The sequence below is a fragment of the Sinocyclocheilus rhinocerous genome, unplaced genomic scaffold (genome assembly GCF_001515625.1).
Source record: "Sinocyclocheilus rhinocerous isolate Xijiao unplaced genomic scaffold, SAMN03320098_v1.1 scaffold2120, whole genome shotgun sequence".
In the NCBI taxonomy this organism is placed as follows: Eukaryota; Metazoa; Chordata; class Actinopteri; order Cypriniformes; family Cyprinidae; genus Sinocyclocheilus; species Sinocyclocheilus rhinocerous.
Genome location: NW_015630026.1, coordinates 374310 through 386490, shown reverse-complemented (window position 1 = coordinate 386490; position 12181 = coordinate 374310). Strand labels below are relative to the sequence as shown.

Sequence of the window (12181 nt, the reverse complement as noted above, 5' to 3'; positions counted from 1 at the left end):
GATAGAACAGAACAAAAAAGACTATTGATAATCTTTCATTGCGCAAAAGTATAATACGAAAGGGTATTGCTCCAGTATACAGCGGCACAAATAAGCGTTTATTCGAATCCCTTGTGCAGAATGATGCGCTTGAAGCAACACAGAGTCACTGCGCGCAGTGCTCCGCATAAAAAAGTGAAGAGATATTGCTACGTAGTGTATTATATCTGAGCGATATTTTATTGAGCATTTTCTTTTAACCATTTTAAATCTCAGTTACTGTGCGCTCTTGAAGAGAGTTTCATCGTTTTGACTGTAGCAACCGAACGTGACACACAGTTTGAATGCTGAATGGAGGATTACAGACAGACGCAGCGGGGGGAACTTGACTTAAATATTCATCTACTGTATACTTCACATTAAACTATGGAACGGCTTCAGAACACTTGAAATATAGTGCACGAAAACGTTATGGTGCTTTATAATGTTTCTGTGCCTTTCATGGGGCTTAACAATAACACAGAATAGTATACGCACTATATCGGATTTGGATCCTCAATATCTGGTAATACTTCAAATGATCAGTGCAGTTTTTTACTGTATTTAATCGGTTTATAATCACTTTTCACTGTCCTAGTCTGTATAGTCTCTTAGGTGACTGAGAAGGGCAATTATATTGGCACCAGTAGTTTAGGTCAAGAAACAGTAGATCTATTAGATTGTAAATCTGACATCACTGTGATGAAACACCTTTGTTTTTACAGCCTACCTTGGCATTGCTATTGTTTTTTTTTTACTGTTGTTGTTGTTGTTGTTGTAGGAAGCACCTTTTGGCCTTTTTAGCTGTGCTATATATTGAGCACTGAGCCAAAAGTTGAGTGAGCGAGAATGAGTGAAAGACACGCATAGAGTGGAGAGAGAGAGAGAGAGAGAGAATCGCTCTACCTGCTTGCCTGCTCTGTGAGCACACCATCAGTCTTTACTGGGAAATCTATGTACCTGAACAATGTCTTCTCTAGAACAACCAGTGATGAGCCTGGCTTCATCTGCAGAGAATGAGAGAGAGCGAGGGGGTGATGGCGTGAGGGTGAGAAAGAGAGACAGCGAGAGGAAATTGTGAGCAGTTAAAAAGAGAGGGAGAGCACAGGAGAAGAGAAAACAAATGCATCTCATTACCTAAGCGGGCTCCTCTGCAGTGCTCTCCTCAGCCATCAGTGTCCACACAGCTCCAATTGCTTCCTTTAAATCAGTTTGAAGCCCAAGCCTTGCCCCATCTGTCTCGGTGTGAAGCCCCTCGCTCCTCACCGCCGAGCTGCACACAGCAATAACGCCCCCTAGTGCCTACAAACACCAGGGAGCAACTGGCAACCTGAACAACACCACTGAGGCTCATTACCATGTGCCAATCCTCACTAGCTATTTCTTCAGTTTATTTGTTAGGGTTTTTTTCTGTAGTGAAATTAAGGATTTGATATTGTATTGGTTATGTAACTTTGCCCCTTTAAGAAAAAACTGATGATCATGTCATCCAGCATAATTTGAGAATGTTCCACAGAATGTCTTATGCTTTGAAGGAAACCACAAAAGTAGTAATTATCACAAATTATGTTATTTACCTTTGCATTTATGAAGTAATGTTATGTGGCTGAGAAGGGTAAACAGTATGACCTCACTGTGATGAAACACCTTTGTTTTTACAGGCTGTCTTGGCATTGCTATTGTTTTTTGCTAGTGTTGATGTAGGAAGCTTTGCTATATATCAAGCACCAAGCCAAAAATGAGCATTAGTTTATGCTTATCACAAATTATCTTATTTGACCGCAACTTAAAGTGACTGTGACTTTTCTTTTATTTATTTATTTATTAGAAAAATATGGAAAAACATATTAAAAAAATGTAAATAGAAGGTGTATTTTTTTTATAATTTTATATTTTTATAATATGCTATTTCTTGTAGTGCATATTTATACATTTATGCATATAAATATTTGACAATTAATTGTCTTTTCTAAATATTTTCTAATTTTTTATAATATGCTATTGCAGTGAATAGTTCATTTTTCATTTATGCGTGTGATTTTTTTATATATACATTTTTATGTTTTTTATATTTATACATATAAATGTTTTTTTTTTCCATTTACATTATTATTTCATTTTATAGAGAAACAAAAACAATAAGTTCTCTCAAGTGCGTATAAACGATAAGTATCAAGTACATATTAAAAAAAAATGCATGGTTAATTGAAATTTTAATTGTTTAATCATAATGCTATTTTCATCTGTTGAAAATCTGTTCAGCTGTTGGTGTTCAGACTATTACACAGAAAGCTGTCAGACTTGTGCAAGTTAAGAGTTTAATGCACCGTTCACTCAGGACGTGTTCTTTCTTTTGGTCCATATTTTAACTGTTGTGTCAGACTTGCATTTTTCCCTTTTAATAGTTCAGCTTTTTGGTTTTACACCGTCTAGGTTTTTAAATGCTAAAGCGCTTCCTGAGCTCATAAGCAGGATTTTATGATTTTCCTTATACATTGTACAACCAAAAATGATCCCGTTTCACACTTTTCCATCCAATATCGAGCTCACAGTGGGTAAACTCTGCTACCAGGGTAAACTTGGACAGTGGCACATTTGAGTTCGATTCGTTTGAACAGAGCACAAAAACTGATTTTCACTCTCTCTCGTCAAAAGTACCGGGAAGAGCTCTGTTGCCCCGAGCGATGCAAGGGAAAGTTGCACAGCAGAGAGGTGAGAGGGAGCGCTTTGATCGGCTGCGTGCGCGTCTCTTCTGCTGGAGGTGATTTGCAGCACTGTTGCTGCTGCGCTTTTTCTTTTTTCCCTATAAGCAGAGCGCTATGCTAGATTAGCATTTAGTGCATTTCCACAGGCTTGTCGACAGCGCAGGGGCCGCGCTTCATCATCCGTCTGTGATTCACACAGGCGTTTCAATTGATAATGAGATGGTGCGCTTCTGCAGTGTCGTGCTGAGGCCGGGGAAAGAGAAAGTGCTCTGATAGAAAGCAACCAAGTTTGTGTGGCCCGAAGTTAAATCTTATGGGAAAATGGCCCCAAGTTGTCATATAGCATATAAAGATCCATAGAACCACTGCAGACAACACAATGCAGGACTATTTCAGACAACTAAAATGTATTGTTTTCCTATCCGTTTCAAAACATTAAAGGGGTCCTATTATGCTTTTTCACTTTTTTAATTTTAGTCAGCAGTACTGAAACGCCGTCTAAGCTGTTCGCCAATCACAGCTGGGACAGCTAACCAATCACAACACATTTCGTTTTTTTCGAAAGGCGGGCCTTCATTAAAACCCAGAACTAATCGAGCCGTTTGTGCCAGCCTGGGTAGAAAGGTATTTTAATAATGTAAATTATGTGAAAAATAATGCGTTTTTCGAACCACCAAGCATGAGAGCATGTTCTAGTACACCCCCAAAACAAAATCGAGACTTTGTAAAAGAGCATAATAGGACCCATTTAAACAATTACGATAAATTGGATCCATAATATCTGTTTTTATTGTCTATTTTAAGTGCACCTGGGAAGCATATACATCTCAGTCCAGTTATAAAGTAGTCATGTGAGTTAAAAAAAAAGAAATCAGTGAAAAATAGCCATAACAAATAACAGAGTAAGCAGTACATAAAACCGGAAAGATGGCAAAGGCTTCATGCATTGTATCCAATGAATAATAATGAATATGATTAATTTGCATAGAGCAAACTGCAAAATTATAGTTGTTTGCTTTATTTGTTTTTAAAAGAAGTTTCTCATACTGACCAAGGCTGCATTTATTTGATACAAATACAGTAAAAATAGAAATATTATTAACAGTTTTTTTACATTTTAAAATTTAATTTATTCCTGTGATGCAAAGCTGAATTTTCAGCACCATTACTCCAGTCTTCAGTGTCACATGATCCTTCAGAAATCATTCTAATATGCTGATTTGCTGCTCAAGAAACATTTCTTATCATAATCAATGTTAAAAGCATGTGTGCTGCTTAATATTTTTATGGAAAGCAAAATATATGTATTTATATAGTTGACTGTAAGCTGGGCATACTGATATGAATGATAACTCAAAAAATGGAACACTGAAAAGTGGGAAGTTATTACTTTTCGAAGCCCTCAGACTTGCATTTTTTTCCTTGCAGATGATAAAACGGGTCTAAATCTGTCAGATTTACATGGAAGGATGGACAAAAGCCGTATGTAGAGAGTATCAGAGAATAAAGACTTGAAAGTAGGCTCTTGACTTGGCTATAATGCGTTAGCAGCCACATAGCAACATGCTAAAAACCACTCAGAACGTATCTGCGCTCCCACTGGCATTCGCTGCGTTGTGTCATTGTGCATTTGCATTGTTGAACTTTGCTTAACTTCATCTCTCTGGCTAATGCGGCCTCAGATCGCCAGCCCTCATGGAAAATGAATGACTTCTGATCGCTTTGTTGCTGCAAAGCGCTGTCAGTGTGAATGCGCTTAACATTAATGAAATAGCGTTTATTGCTTTGGTCAGGACACGGTGTAAACCAAATGCTGACTTACCCATACAGATGAAATATGTAATGTTTTTTCTGATTGAATTTCTCCAATCCCGGTTTAATGTGCAGAGTCAACTTTACTAAGCATCACTAGTTTCATTTTCCCCTAAAGGGAATTTGAGCGTATTTCGTTTTGCAGTATTTGGAAGATCTGTAAAAAAAAAAACAAAAAAAAACGATGTTGAATGTTATGTTGAATTTATTTATTTTTATTTATTTATTTATTTGGATGTAAAATAGTTCTTCTGAAGAAACGACATCCTTCAGAATTCATTATCCAAAATTGATGGGAAATATTGATAGATATGTACACAATTAGGTAGAACACAATTATTAAATTTGTTACACGAGATGGACTTATTACAATTAATTGCGTACATTAATATTTGCCCATAAAAGACCCCAAATAAATTTAATTTTCTTTAATAGACTTCATATTATTATTGTGATAGATCAAAGTGATTTTTTAAATTTATTTTTGAAATATGTCTTTTATGCTCACCAAAGCTGCATTTATTTGATCAAAATTCCAGAAATTATGTTAAAATATTATTATAAATGAAAATATGTGTTTTCTATTGTAATATATTTTAAAATGTAATTTATTCATTATGCTTCATAAATCTTTCTGATATGCCGTGATATTTCGTGCTAAAGAAGCTAATGGAAAGTTCAAAAGAACAGCATTTATTTGAAATGTATATCTTTTGTAACATTACGCATGTCTTTACTGCCACTTTTGATCAATTTAACGCATGCTTGCAGAATAAAAGTATTCATTTAAATAAAGTATTGATTTATCCATACATTTTTTATTATTAAATTTATGTACAGGTTAGGGATCAAGAATAATTGTTTTTTAATCACATTATTTTTAATATTTTTTCACATACGAATCAATGTGCTGAATGTACCGACCCCAATAATGTTCCACTATAGAGCCAAAACCCTTCGAATTTAGCTGACTTGTGTGGCCATTTCATCAATTTTGTCTGCAAAGTACCTCGCTCCGAAGCTCAGAAACACAAGTGTACATGTGTGCTCGTGTCTGTGTGCGTGTGCGTGTGTGTGTGTGTGTGTGTTTTAAAGCTCTGAAATATCTCTTCAACCAGACACCAAATGAGTTCACAGCTTGCAATAAAATAATATATTGTGACAATCCCCTGCCGGTTAATCTCTCCTCACCTTCTCCACACTCTCTCTCTTGTCTAAGTCCCGCCCTCACAGCCGTACATCCAGCTGGAGTCTGATGAGCCGTGGGTGGAGGGAGACGAATACACGGTGACCTGCATCGCTCCTGATGCAAAACCTCCCGCAGAAATCACCATGTTCAGAGGTACGCCGTCGCTTAAGAGCCCAACTCTTTATTACGTCCATCAAGTGGGGCTCTTATGAGAGAATTACACTGTAGATACACAACACCAATAAAAGATGAAAACGCTCGCTGGGAGCTTTCAAAGCAGTGGCTGTAAACTCAAACCAAGAGACTTCATGATTCATTTACTAAGTTTGTGTCATGCCATCCCTTGGCAAGAAGTACCCCGAGGCAGCCTACTAACTCTATAACTTCTGTGCTGTGTTTTTTTTTTTTCTCTCGTCTTCTTTTTTCTTTCTCAGATGGAGAAGAGCTGACGGAAACCGATTCTTTCACAATGTCAGGCTCACAGGATAAACTTCTGAACACTCATGCTGAAGTCGTGTAAGTCTGTGTGCGAACAATGAAGGTATAGAAGGTTCTTTGCAGTTGAATTCTTGTCACCACTTTAACTTTTATTCTATGTCCTTCACAATTTGTCTTCTAAGGTCATGTTTTATATAGTGTATACAAAGGCAAAGACAAAAATGTTGGAAGAGTTTGACCTTTTGAAAAACTTTTCTTGTTTTTTCTTTCAATTTTTCATTTTTATTTCACCAACACGTCTAGTGAGGGACAGCGGTGATGTGATTGGACAATAGGCCTTTGGGTATTCAAGCAATATTTCAAGGAACAGTTATCCCAAAAATGTCAAATCTCTCATTTATCCACCTTCATGTCCTTCCAAACCTGTATGTTTTCATTTCTTCCATGAAACACAGCAGAAGACCATGAAACATAGCAGAAGGTCCAGGCTATTTTTCCCCCAGCGTAGCTCCCAAATCTCTTTCATGATTGTGTTCAATTCAAAATATTATTTTAAATGAAACATTATTTATAGGTGAGTATGAATTTTATATATCAGTGGCATGCAGTGGTGTTCTAAAATGAGGAGGCCATGTCCTCACATTTTTTCCAGTCACAAATGATGTCCCAGTCAAATTTTCTTGGTTAAGTAAACATTACTTACGCAACCAGAATAAAAATCTATATTGTATTTTTACATTAACAATGTAATTAATAAGCTATTCTATTTATCAAAGCCAAATATAAATCTCATCATTGTTTTGAAGCATTTTACATTTATTCCAAAATAATAACTCAAGGCAGTAAGAAATGTATTGTTTCTTATATTGTAAACAATGTATTTTATTCAAAGATTTATATATTTTATTTATGAACTGATGTTCAGCTGTTCTTTTTAATAATAAACTTATTTTCGGGTCATCGGTCATCCGAGCTCGGTAAGGTCACTGACGTGGAGATGTATCTTTAATTTCAACCCGTTGATTGCTCACTAAAAAAAACCCACAGATCATTTTTTTCAGGCTATTGAAGCTTGATTTTGACTTGACAAAGTGGTGATATATAAGTGTGTGATTTGTTTACTTTTTTATTAGTCTTCCCATTATTGTTCATTCAGACACAAGAGGCGGAATTTATCGCATGAACCAATAAATCTTTCCCCTCTGCTGTAGCTCTCAAATCTTACAATGATATATATATATATATCATTGTAAGATTTGAGAGCTACAGCAGAGGGGAAAGATTTTATGAGAGTTATGACTTAAATTTCCATATAGTACTTTCCTGTCATGTGTCTTGCGAAGACTTGAAATATAGCCCTAAAGTGTCACTTTATAGTCTTTTTCAATTTTGGAACTTGAAAGCCTAAGTAAGCCTCCATTCACTTTTATTTTATGCAAATGAGCAGCCTGGACATTCTGCGTAACGTCTTCTTTTGTGTCATACAAAAGAAAAAAGTTCATACCAGTTGGAATGATGTGTGAAATGACAATGGAATTGATTCCTTCAATTGTAGAGTCTTCTGTAGTAGTATCCTATTTCACAGACACAAGAGGCGGAATTTATCGCATGAACCAATCATAACCAGTCATATCCAATCATATCACGATGGAGGCATTGCCTCCTCTCACTTGACTTTTCCCCCATTCATTTTCAATTACTCCAAACTCACGGCATGTTTTAGGGGGTCTGTTAAAACTCAGTGGGCTCAGGGGAGGCAAGAAATTCCCGGACTCCTATTGTTACTTTACCTGCTGGTGTCACTGTTGGACAGTTTTACTTTAGAAAAACGAGTGATTTATACGGTTTTTATGTAATATTTTTTAATATTTGTGTTGTTTTATTATTGTACTATGACTATTTAAGAAAAAAGTTCATACCAGTTGGAATGATGTGTGAAATGACAATGGAATTGATTCCTTCAATTGTAGAGTCTTCTGTAGTAGTATCCTATTTCAGTAGTGATATACTGTAAAACCACATGTTTTCTTTATTAAAATCTTAATATGATTGAGATATGATGATAATATGAATAAAAATTCACATGCATCATAATTACCTAGACTGTCCCAAATTTTGCAGCCTCGTAAATGTTTAGTCTATGGCCGAATCCTGAAATCCATGTGAAGTTTTTTTTTTTTTTTAATCTTCTGCATTCCACTTTTGCTGCGCTCTTGAATAAGGTATTGCTGACCAATCAAATCTTGGAGGCCAGGTACAGTTAATGGTGATCTGTGATCAGTGTTTAATTAAATGGAGCACATACTGTAAATAATGAAAATCACCATGATTTTGAATTTAAATCATAGATTTTCTCACACAGTTCTGAGTTCATGGCCACAGCTATGTAACTCGTAGTTAGTTGGGCCTTTTCCTGTCAAATAATACTCTTGTTCCTTTCACTATGAAAAGAAATTTGCCCTTCACTCTGAGACGATAACACTTACCAAGTACCAGGGGTACACCCTAAACCACTAAAGGCAGCATGTAGCACTGTCTGCCATTTTACTTCCACAATGTGACTTATTTACTAGTGAAACAGGATATTCGAAGAGAAAAAAATGTGGATTTTATTCACATGGTATTGTGAAAAATGTTTTTTGTATGACTGTTATTCAAGTAATCTAAATACATTAGGTTACACCAATAAACTTTAATTTTAAGGGTTGGATCAGATGGAATTCTTATATGGAGCCCCTAAAGGGACATGGTAAAAATTGTAAATGAAAAAAAAAAGTTTCTCGGACAAGCACAAATGGTTTACGAGATTTTTTTAGAGAGAACGCAAATGTTTTGCGAGCAAACACATCGTTTCTTGGGAGAATGCAATATTTTTGTGAGTAAACATAAAATGTTTTGCTAGAGAAAGCAAACTTTCTCGGGAGATCGCAATACTTTTGTGAGAGAAAGCAAATGTTTTGAGAGACAATGCAAAGTTTCTCAGAAGAATTAAGTATTTTTGCTAGCGAGTGCACATTTTTTGAGAGACAAGGCAAAGTTTCTTTGGAGAATGCAGTACTTTTGCTAGAAAATGCAAATGTTTTGAAAGACAATGCAAAATGTCTCAGGAGAGTGCGATACTTTTGCTAGAAAATGCTAATTTTTTGTGAGTAAACGCAAAGATTCCCTGGCCCATCAAATCCAACTTTCCACTGCCCATTTTCATCTGCAGCAGATTGTGAGCAAGACAGCACTTTGTCATGGCAGACTCTCATCCGTCCATCGCGCCCGCTTCCAAACTGATTGGGGCAATAACAAAGAGCGGCCCAGCCCCATAATTTATTTTATGGCAAATGTATTATTCAGGAGCCCCACTGTAATTTATTCATGTTCCACATTGCCTTATTACGGTTTAAACATCTGTTATTTTGGTTTATGGACTGGTGCCAGTGTGTGGGTCGCTCTTTATACTTAATGGTTTCATCAAAGGGACAAGCGATGTCTTCCCGCTGCACTGGTGTTAAATGTCCTCGATTTTTAATAATGTTGTACGGGACTAAAATAGAGTCATGCTCTTCCTGATGCTGTGATGCTCAAACTTGTGGTCGTTTTTCTACCTTGCTCTTTCTTCTTCCTCCACTTCATCTTTCATGACTGGCTCTAACATGAAAAGACAATACGAATGATTCAAACTTCCGTCTATTGATGTCGTAACCCTTCATTCACTTCGTTCAGTTCCCCCGCAGGCTCCGGTGATCATGGGATTAGAAAATGAAGAGGTCAAAGCTGGTTCCTTTCTCAGGTTGGTGTGCATGTCGTACGGGGGCAACCCACTAGCCACTCTGCATTGGACTAAGGTGAGAGAAATTCATCCTCGGTTGCCCTTTTCTTTTTCCGGGAATAATTACTTGGCCTCTTCCTTTACTTGGAGGATACAAAAAAGACCTTGATTTTTTTAGTTTATATTTATTGATTAAACTTTTATCTGCCACAAATTATAAAAAATTTGATTAATAAAACTTTACAAAAAGGTCCCATGAGTTAATGCATTAACTATTAACTAACTATTAGCAGTACATTTTTTGCATTATTTATTGATTTTTGCTAACATTTAATACAAATATAACTGTTCTTTATTAGTTCTTGTTAAATCAGGTCCATTAAGTAATACTAAAGATACAACTTTTGATTTTAAGAATGTATTGGTAAATGTTGAAATTAAAATGAACTAAGATTAATAAATTCTTTAGAATTATTTTTCATTGGTAGTTAATGTTAAGTAATATAGTTAACTAATGGAAACAAAAGGAAACTTATTGTAAAAAGTTGACGAATGCATTGAACACATTAATTAATTATATTTTTTTTGTTTAAGACCTCCAAGGTGGGATAAGCCGAAAATCATTACTTTTTGGGTAGGGGATATTAGGATAATTTTATAGTTTATCTAGCATATGTGATAGTTCACAAACCAAAAAACATGGAACTTGTGCCTCTAAAAAGTCACGGGACACCAAAATGTACTGCATTCATGGAACGTGCCACTATAAATTGGTCCAAATGTTATGTTAAGCAGGTACAGTAGCTGTTAGATGAAAAAGTATGGGCTGCATCATTCAACCATACGAGAGCTGTTTACCAAAATGCTTTGCAGGCCAATTACCATGAATGTAATGCCAACTTAAGGTCACAGTGGAACGTAGGTTGCTAAAGTAATTTGAAGCTAGGTGGAATCTGGCAGGTGTACCAGTGGTTGTTATATTCTTTAAATTTTATCAACCTCAGAAATTATGAAGCATTGGCATCTCAAACAGCTTAATAAATGTGATGCAAAGCTTCAGTGCCACAGAAAATTCTGCTGAGACTGTGTTGGAGGACTAACTCAAGATAACAGCGTGTATATGTTCACAAAGAGACTATGCTGAGAGCACAGAATGAACAAAAGCAGTGCTTTTTATAAAGGCCATTCAACATTTCTTAAAGACACTCTTGAGAGTGGCTCTGGGGTAATGTTAAGTGGACTGCCCTTGTGAATGACTAAACTCAGCAAGCCTAGGGGTAAGCTGAAAGCTAGAGACAGAGCGAAGATGTCAAGCTTTAAATCATTTGCAAGTGAGGTCTAGGCCACCGAATCTGCTTTTCAATTCATGAAGTGTCCCGCAGACAGACTCACAGCGGAGACTCTCAGTTTACTTTGATCAAATGTGTCAGTCCTGACATCTCTATCTATCTGTCTATCTGTCTGTCTGTCTGTCTGTCTGTCTGTCTAACCATGTCTATCCAATATCGTCTGTCTGTCTGTCTGTCTAACCATGTCAACAGAACGGATGTTACCATCTCTGAGGTATTCAACCTAACTTTAGAGCCAATATTGAGGGTGTGGAAATTCTTCCACATAGTACTCTAACATACTCTTCCATAGCTTCTGTTTTTAATGGCTGACTGATAAATAAAACTTAATATAGGATCTCCTTTAAATTGTGTAAAAAGCCATCTTCAGTTTTGAATAAGTCCTTTATTAGATAAGTAGTGGTGGCTAATATGAGATAAGAATTGTTAACAATACAATAAACTATGGTTATGTTTTTTAAGAGTTGTTAGTGATCACACACACACACTTTTTGAAATTCTTCAAAAAGTGGTACAAGAGGATGTGGTGCTGGTCCTTCAAGAGTCACTCTCAACTTATCTGTCCATAAAGCCTATAAAAATTAGTCTTCATGTATTTCACAACACTTCAGCATGTTATTCTTTTTAAGTGAGTGTAATTTTTTAGGATTTTTTACACAAGCCAAGTCTCTGAGAACCTGACACCTTATAGTTCTGGAGACTCCAGGAAGGTTGCAGTTCTGGAAAATGGTGGCGCTGGAGACTAAATGGTTTCTGATGGTTACCTAATTCTTTCTTCACATTAATTCTTAAATCTTTTGCAGTTAACATTCTTCTCCACCTGTTTTTTTCTGACCCCGCTGACCCAATGAGCATTTTGCTGTCCAATGGTCATGTCTTAACTTTGCAATTTCTGTATTGCATTAGTTTT

General features: G+C 36.2%; 1 pseudogene; it reads left to right on the top strand.

Annotated features, from left to right (window-relative positions):
* The window catches only part of LOC107739782 (nephrin-like), an 81170-nt pseudogene that overhangs the window by 21878 nt on the left and 47111 nt on the right, over nucleotides 1-12181 (top strand).